This window comes from Glandiceps talaboti, chromosome 10, assembly GCF_964340395.1.
Source record: "Glandiceps talaboti chromosome 10, keGlaTala1.1, whole genome shotgun sequence".
Lineage (NCBI taxonomy): Eukaryota > Metazoa > Hemichordata > Enteropneusta > Spengelidae > Glandiceps > Glandiceps talaboti.
Window position 1 is genome coordinate 97,181 of NC_135558.1, and position 10,234 is coordinate 107,414.

Sequence of the window (10,234 nt, forward strand, 5' to 3'; positions counted from 1 at the left end):
AAGAGAGAGAGAGAGAGAGAGAGAGAGAGAGAGAGAGAGAGAGAGAGAGAGAGAGAGAGAGAGAGAGAGAGAGAGAGAGAGAGAGAGAGAGAGAGAGAGAGAGAGAGAGAGAGAGATAGAGAGAGAGAGAGAGAGAGAGAGAGAGAGTGTGTGTGTGTGTGTGTGTGTGTGTGTGTGTGTGTGTGTATTTGTATTGAAACGTCACCAAAATGGTTTCATACCTATGTTCACTTGCGATAATACTTAAAATTTCCCACTACCACAGACTTACTTGTCTGTGCCACTACTTAGTAATTTTATTTTAAAGGACGGTCCACGTGAAAGGGGTCGGTTTTTATGCTGGTTGGTATCAGAAATTGTATACTTTTCATCAGGTGGTGGTATGATGAGAAAGGGTCGGGTGAATCAACACTGGCGTTAATTAACAGAGACTCTGCATGCAGTCAACACTGAAAACAATTCAACCTGGTGCATTTACCTTCAAAACTTCCGTACTCTCGTCACTCATGCCAAACTAGATGTAGGGCTAGCTTCCCCTGGGAGCCCTGGCTTTGATGAAATGCAACTTGGTATGAGAAAGTGTATATACTCTTTGCATAAAATTTGTATCACCAAACATTGGGTTTCAATCTTTGTGAGGAGCCTCCCCGTAATGTTACCCATAGAGTTAACCCCCCCCCCCGAGAGCCACAGGCCGTCATTCACTCGCACAGAGACCCCAGAAGGTAAGACAACAGTTAGCTACAAACCACAACACTCCAGAAAAAGGAAGAGACTCAACGATGTGAGTTCTCAATTATTTCATTATTTATGATTTAATGCCTGCCCTCGGACTGGCTCTTTCTACCAAAATTCTGATGATGCTCTCACCTTGGCTTGGGCTTCATCGAAATGTTGGTAAAGCATGCAAGCCCGCAAGCAATAAATTGTGAAATTGCCCACACTTTATGCATGTTTCTGACTTGAAAAGACTTTGAACCTAAATATCATGTGCTATGCGGACCACTACGATTAATTAATGTGAGATTTGTATCTATTTTACTACTTAGTTTCACCGCCCTCCTACTGTACAAGTACAGTCTCTTGTGAGCTAATATTCTATTTCACGATCATGATAATATTCTAGGATGATCATAATACCGGTCCGTCACCGGTGATTGCATCGGAATATACTAGTATTTCCGATGCAATAATTGAAATAATTTTTATTATTTTGTATTATGATCATCCTAGAATAGAATAGAATCATCCTGGAATAGAATAATAGCTTGCAAGTGACACTTGTCATGATATTATTTTATTGTGGTTGACACACTAAAACGGATACACCGCGGACCCATGTGAATTGCGCCCTCAACCAAAGCAGCAAAAAAAAAACATTAATGACCTTTAACCCTGTAATGGCTGCCTATCAAATTATATAAGTCGCTTTCTGTGCTTTTCGTAGTTTGTGGAGGTAAAATCAATGGCATTCTCGCTTGCTATCTAATCTGTACATTCTGCATGGGAGGAAGTATAGTTATTTCCTAATTGAAAATCGCATCAGCTGTCATCGTAGCTTCCTCATGATGCGAACACGACACACAGTGATTGGTCATGATGACTTATAATGATCAGCGTCACTGTTATTGAATCGGCGCAGGTTGAAATTATATCTGATGTGTTTTATTTCGAATAGAAGAAGCAGGGGATAGTAAAATAGACATTCTGTTAAGTTTTTGGGGAATTGCGATACAATTCACGAAAAATATATATATTACAGTTATTTATATCGACGTTAAAATAATTAATATTTATAATAACCTTTATAATAACGTGCCACGTTCCCACCGATTTTACGTGTGTTTGATTGGAAGGAACTCCTAAGCGAAGGAACTCGTATCTGGAGCTGAATCCAGAGTGTTGGTTATGGTGCTGATTTAAATACTGCCTCTTAAAGACATTTACTACTGACAACTGTGCAATGGAAAGTGAACTATTGGGATATTTGTACCACCAGCCTAAAGGCGGTAAGTAGTAACATGGATCTTTTATCCATGGTAGTATTAGTAACAACAATGAGGTATAAGGTCTCCCCTCTATGGTATGTATATGCACATGGTTTTATGTCATACAATGATCGGACATAAACTAAATGTATTATATAATATCATATGATAATACCTTGAATTTCAAAGGAATAATAACATTTTATGTTTACAGTTTTTGTAAAGTACCGTATTCAGTGTACTAGTATATAATTTTATAAATATTATAAGCTACATTATCAGTAGCCTAGAATCCAGTACTGGAAGTGTTTTTATTTTTGACTCTCGCCGAATACACAAGAACTCGGCAGCCAGTTGCATGCAGTCAGCCAGTAGGAGAACTGGGCCACTTGTGAACTCAGCCAAATGTGATAATTTAATAGTTGTAATTCAAAGTATCCAAAATCTGTCTAGATATGTATATCATGTGTACATCTAATGATTATTTGTCACTTTTGGTGAAGCATTCTTTCCAAAGATCATGCAGGCCATTTTGACATGTATCTATATTGTTTCTGCTAGCATATTGCTATGTATCAACTTATAATTAGGGACGATTGCACAATGTCACACAAGCTCAACAAGCAAACTTCTTTCATTTAGGGGGAGTAGATTTGGCATCAGTGTGATTGCTGAACTTCATTTTCACACTTCTAACCAAATTCCAACGGAAAACTTTCACTCCTTCAATGATAACAGCTTTTGTATTTACTGCTGAGATGTTGATAAATTGATCAAAATTTGATGATGGGTTTCTGGTAGTATTTTGATATGTTTATATTACATTGATCATAGTGGTGTGACCACTACAGTTTTCATCATAGTTTACATCACATATAAAGCTTTGATGTTGCACTTGTAAATGTTTGTTTAGGGGGGAGGGGGGAGGTTTTTTTACCTAAATGATGTTTGTTTGTTGAGCTTGTGTGATGTCATGCAATTGTCCCTTAATGTGCTGAGTGTACGTACAATCCTGATAACATCAAATTGCCACATAAAAGAAACAATAAATTAAATATCTTGCCTTCAAAAGTGTGCTTGTTTATGTTCATGACAATAATGGATTGAAGATTGAAATACACAATATATTCATTTGCGTTACTGGTCAATTCACTTGATACCCTAGCCTTTCCCTCACTGCAACATTTGTAGCTTTGATTTTGACTTTTTTTTTCTGTTTTTTTTCTGTTTTTTGTTCCAGGGTTTAACCACAAAACAACCGAGTATGCAAAAAGCTGAAAATAAAAAAAAATAGAAAAAATGTTTCAAAATCAAAACTAACAGTAACACAACAATTATTGCTACAAGTTTTTCCCCTACTGGAGAGAGCCAAAAATCCCCATTTTAGGCTACATTTTCAAAGATAGTTGTCATCTGATAAAAATATACATTACCAAATGACTGTGTTCAAAATAAACTGTTGATAGTGAATATGAAATTAGATACAATCATACAGTATTAAAGTCAAAATAATTGATACAGTATTGACGTGATTCTGTACATTGAACTCTCTTCATTACATGGGCCAGAGATAAAATAACAACAGTTACCATGGTTACAATATTAGAAATATGAGTCAGAATGAATGGACTCTTGGTTCATAGTATCAAGTGGAAATTTCTACTCATAGTCAAATTTTTTTGGAAGCAAATCCCAATTTTTGCGCTGACATTTCAAAAATTTAGGATTTGCTTCTGAAATTTTTTTCAACTCTGTGAACACGGTAAAGGACAAATAATTAATTTTGTTCTTGCAGTTTTCTGGATTTCTAATATTATTTTCTCTATATTTCAAATAAAGTTTTGAATATTGTTTCCTCTCACTGTTTTTTCCTATTTCCTACCATTATCACTGTCTTATCAGAGTCTAATCCAAGAACAAATTACCCAATTAACACATTGTGTTGTGAGTGTGAACATCTACTGATCCAAAGGAACTACACAATGTACTTCCATACACTCACTGGGCAATGTGCTAATTGAGCCTCTGAGTGTGTTCTGGTATTAACAATCTACTAATTAATGCAAAGTTGGTAAACTCTGATAAGATTGTGATAACGGTAAGAAATAGGAAAGATAGTGAGAGGAAACAATATTTTTAACTTTATTTGAAATGTAGTAAAATAATGTAAGAAATCCAGAAAATCACAAGAACAAAATTAATTACTATTTACCCTGAGCTGTGAGTAGAAATTTTCATTTAAATAATATTAGAAGTGTACAATGTATTAAAGTAGGTAGTAGCGATCAGCATAATATCTGTTAGCCATTACTTATAGCTTGAGAACACGTAATTCATGTGTAATTCATTTTGAAAGGGAAATATGCAATGAATGTTCTCTGGAGTGCAGAGCAATTTTGGCTCTCATTTCAGGTTAAATACCATGTTTCAAATAGTACCCCTTGTGGCTATCTAATATGTGAAATATATTGTATTGTATATATTTTTCAGCACTTGGTCGATTGAAGAGACGGAGACTGTGGTTTGTCTTCGACGACAGTACTTGTAAATTATATTTCTACAAAACTGATCAAGACATGGACTTTAATCATGCTCCATTGGGTGCTATTAATATAAGGAAAGCTGCCTTGTCACTCTATCCAGAACAACAATATCAATTCTGTATCAGGTGAGAGATGATTATCCATCCAATAAAATATTGAAAATAGTGGACCATGTGTGACAAAATTATTTTTTTTAAACTTGGCAATTTCTTGTCAGTGACCACATAATGTAGTCACTTGTATTTCAGCACTGGCTTTATTTTAGCTATGAAGTGTGCGCCAATTTTTTTTTTCAGAAATAAGTCCCACTATTAAACATATCTAGTATATACATTCATTATGCAAATTAAATTGTGTTGTAAATAAAGGATGCATTGTTGGAGTCAATGTTATGGCTGGACATGGCATCACAAACATCACTGATACATTCTCACAACAACACTGATACTTTCAATATTCTCACAACAACACTGATACATTCTCACAACACTCATACATTCTCACAACAACACGCATACATTCTCACAACAACACTGATACATTCTCACAACACTCATACATTCTCACAACAACACTCATACATTCTCACAACAACACTCATACATTCTCACAACAACACTCATACATTCTCACAACACTCATACATTCTCACAACAACACTCATACATTCTCACAACACTCATACATTCTCACAACAACACTCATACATTCACACAACAACACTCATACATTCTCACAACAACACTCATACATTCTCACAACAACACTCATACATTCTCACAACAACACTCATACATTCTCACAACACTCATACATTCTCACAACAACACTGATACATTCTCACAACAACACTCATACATTCACACAACAACACTCATACATTCTCACAACAACACTCATACATTCTCACAACACTCATACATTCTCACAACAACACTAATACATTCTCACAACACTCATACATTCTCACAACAACACTGATACATTCTCACAACAACACTCATACATTCTCACAACAACACTGATGCTTTCAACATTCTCACAACAACACTGATACATTCTGATTTGGACAGAATGATTTGTCTACTTTCGCCTTGCCATTCTGCCAAATTTTTTTGTGTGTCAAAATTAATATGCTTACAATTTACAATAGTAAGAGATAGGTGAATACCAATGTTGTAGCATCACAAGAAATTACTGCATGTCAATGCTGGTTGAAGGATTAAAAAATGATCCTTACATATTTTCTTGGTTGCTATACTGAGGTGCATAATAATGTATACATGTACATCATTTTTTCAATTCAATATCCTAGTCATAGGAGAGCATCTGGAGTTTGAAATAAATCACAGTGGACTAAGTGAGCTAAAGGGATTATTACAGACATTAGGATCTCATTGAAACCACCAAACAGTAAACTTTCAAGTTTGTTCATGATCTGCAATGTTGTTTCATAGTCCAGACTGAGTACTGGTCTATGATTAGCACATACAACGTGTAGTTTCTTTGTTTGTCTATACTTCAGTACTGAAGATAAAGAACATATTTTAACAGCAGAGAGTCATGAAACCATGATGCATTGGTTAAAAACACTGCAGGTAAGAACAAGTATTTGTTATATGTTATCATATCTGACTGATAAATACATTCATAATATAGTGTGCACAACTGTATATGTACAATGTAATGTAATGTAATGTAATGTAATGTAATGTAATGTAATGTAATGTAATGTAATGTAATGTAATGTAACTCAACACTACACTACATAACACAATGCAATGCAATTGCAATAAATACAATTTCAACAGAATATGATGTGATGGCATGCAGTACAATGCAACACAATTCAAATGTATTTATTCTTTATAGGAAATTTCATTATCAGTAAATATTATACACTTTTATAATATCATAAGATAGATGAGTTACACCACACTCCTTCTGTTGATAGCAGGCTGTGGTCACACCTAAGTTAGATGAGTAACGCCACACTCCTTCTATTGATAGTAGGCTGTGGTCACACCTAAGATAGATGAGTTACACCACACTCCTTCTACCTATAACAGGCTGTGGTCATAGATAGATGAGAAATGCCACACTCCTTCTATTGATAGTAGGCTGTGGTCACACCTAAGATAGATGAGTTACACCACACTCCTTCTATTGATAGCAGGCTGTGGTCACACCTAAGATAGATGAGTTACACCACACTCCTTCTATTGATAGCAGGCTGTGGTCACACCTAAGGTAGATGAGTTACACCACACTCCTTCTATTGATAGCAGGCTGTGGTCACACCTAAGATAGATGAGTTACGCCACACTCCTTCTATTGATAGTAGGCTGTGGTCACACCTAAGATAGATGAGTTACACCACACTCCTTCTACCTATAACAGGCTGTGGTCATAGATAGATGAGAAATGCCACACTCCTTCTATTGATAGTAGGCTGTGGTCACACCTAAGATAGATGAGTTACACCACACTCCTTCTATTGATAGCAGGCTGTGGTCACACCTAAGATAGATGAGTTACACCACACTCCTTCTATTGATAGCAGGCTGTGGTCACACCTAAGATAGATGAGTTACACCACACTCCTTCTATTGATAGCAGGCTGTGGTCACACCTAAGATAGATGAGTTACACCACACTCCTTCTATTGATAGCAGGCTGTGGTCATAGATAGATGAGAAATGCCACACTCCTTCTATTGATAGCAGGCTGTAATCACACCTAAGTTAGACGGGTAATGCCACACTTCTTCTATTGATAGCATAACTCAATATTTAAAAACACACATCTGTCACTAGTGTTAGCTATTTTCCTGTAACTAAATTGAGAAATGTGCTAGCTGATAATGATAAGTACTGTGTTTGTTTATGTATGACTGTAAACCCAACAGGCTAAGAGAGATGTCTTTGCTGACAAACAAACTGTACAGTACTTCAATGAAGAACAATATCAGAAACACCAAGCCAAGTCTAAAGTAAGTGCAAGTATATTGAATGTAAAAAAGTTTTTAGCATTGACTGAACTTAGAATAAGTAATGCTGAAGGCATTGTAAAGTGTGTGTGTGTGTGTGTGTGTGTGTGTGTGTGTGTGTGTGTGTGTGTGTGTGTGTGTATGTGTGTGTGTGTGTGTGTGTGTGTGTGTGTGTGTGTGTGTGTGTGTGTGTGTGTGGATGGGTGGGTGTGTATGTATATATGTGTGCATGCACATGTGTGTGCATGTGTGTGTATGGCTGGTTGTGTGCATACTTGTGTGTGGGTGTGGATGTGTGGCTATTGATGGCTGTGTGGGTATTGATGGCTGTGTGGGTATTGATGGCTGTGTGGGTATTAATGCAGATGCATGCGAGATTTGAATTGTTTTCAGTTGAAAATTGTATGAAAAATTGCCTTCACATTCTGTGAAGTTTTGCTATATTTGAGAAATTGTTCAAATCTAACAATTAAATGTATGCAAATTGTATTTTATGATGTTGATTTTTGATAAAAAGTAAAATAGATTATCTTGCCCATCTCCCTTTAATGACCAGACTGTTTGTCTATTTTCAGCCTCAGAAAGTGACGGAAGGTGTTGAGGTTGCCATGGAAGCCATGACACGAGATGGTGACGTTGAGCTAGATGATAAAACAGACACATGTAAGTGATATAAGTTACAAAATAGTGGTTTAATAGTTTGGAGAAAGAGAACAGATAACATTTGAGGACAAGAAATAGTCTATTTTCTTTTCCTCAAATCTTATCTGTTCTCTAAGAATAATGAGTCAGTTGATATCTGATTAAAATCTAATGTGTTAAATATAGCTTAATTTCTTTATTAACCACTATTTCTTATCATTTATTGTCATTTGTTTTTGATTTTGTTGTTCTGAGAGTGAGGGCCTCCTTCCACTTGAGCCAATACCATAGGAGTTCACATTCAAATCCTGTGCATGTGTGTAGCCAATCAAAATGCACCTTACAGTTAAAACTCTAGGATTAATGTTTAAAACAAACAGAACGTCCCCAAAACAATAACTCAGTAACATCATTGTTTGCGCTCTGTGCTCAAGCTCTGTTCGAATAGAGTGTTCTAAGATACTGTAAGTTTTCAGTGTAAGATGCATTCTCATTGGTTGAGTGGGTAGCTCATCATGTGGAATTCAAGGTGAACGTGAACTCCTGTGGTATTGGGTCAGATGTAGGAAGGAGACTTTAGGAGACACTCACTCTCAGAACAACAAAATAAAAACAAATGACATTAATTGAAGGATATAGAGATAAATTGAGCTGATTTTAATCAGATTTTAATCAGATTGGGGCAATTGATATTGATATTAGTATTGTTGTTGGCAGATCTGACAGTACTGAAACTATAAATCATCATTGACAAAGTTAAATATATTAATATTAGTTCTGAAAGGAAAGGAAAAAGGGAAGTATATCTTGCAAGTATCCAAATTAATTTGGCTATTCAACAATATTTAGGGTATATTTATTTACCTTTGTAATTCTTTCTTAAAAGTTTAAATATATGAAGTATTCTGAAACCAAAAAGCAGCATTATTTTGATCTCCAGAAATATTGTGTAGCGACTTATTAAGACTGGAAGTAACCTTTGATTTTGGGAAAAGTTACATAAGACTATTTGAAGACACTAAGATTACATAATTCTGTTGTGTTTTGATAGATGACAAAGGAAGGGAGAAGTCTGCATCAGTACAGTCTGGTACTTCAAGTGTAGAACATGACAGCTGTTCAACTGATTCATTTACAGGAATAAGGTAATTCTTACCCACAATTCTCTGTTTTTGGGGAATAAGGTAAACTGTAACCCACAATTCTCTCTTTTTGGGCAATAAGGTAAACTGTAACCCACAATTCTTTGTTTTAGGTGAATAAGGTAAACACTTACCCACAATTCTTTATTGTAGATGAATAAGGTAAGTGCTTACCCAAAAGTCTTTGATTTAGAGGAATAAGGTAAAATCTTACACACAATTTTCTGTTTAGGAGAATAAGGTAACATTTTACCCCCAATTCTTGATTGTAGGTGAATAATGTAAAATCTAACCGACAAGTCTCTGTTTTAGGGGAAATAAGGTCAACTGATTCATAGTCAAGATGTTGAGGATAATTACATCACAGAGTGTTATGTATCAAAATTGATAATGTTCACAAATGTTTTATTTCATACATTTATCAAAATATATTCATATTTTCATTCTGCACAGTGTGCATTCAGAGATCCAAAGTGATAGTATATCACATTCAAGTTCACCAGATGGTGATCCACAGGACAATTTGACCTTGACCTCTGATGAAGAGGCAAATTCTACCTTGACCCCTGAAGAACAGAATATAAGGCTTAAAAAGCGACTCAAGAAAATGCAAGAAGATTTTCTGTAAGTATAAAGAGAGCATAGTTGTTAGGGTAACACTTGTCATCCATTTTCTGTGCTGTGATTTGTCAATGCTTGGTCAAATGATATTGACCATGTTTGTTCTATGCAGGCCAAAGAGATGTCACCTGTCATTAGTCTTTCCTGAACAAAGTATTCCTGTACTGACATTTAAAACTATGATGACACATGACTACATTCACATTCATAAAATTATTTTCATAATGTTAGCTGATAGTGTCAGCCAGTGCACTGTTGATGCTGGAAATAATTAGTGCAGAAACTGCCATATTTTGGAATTTCTGAAGT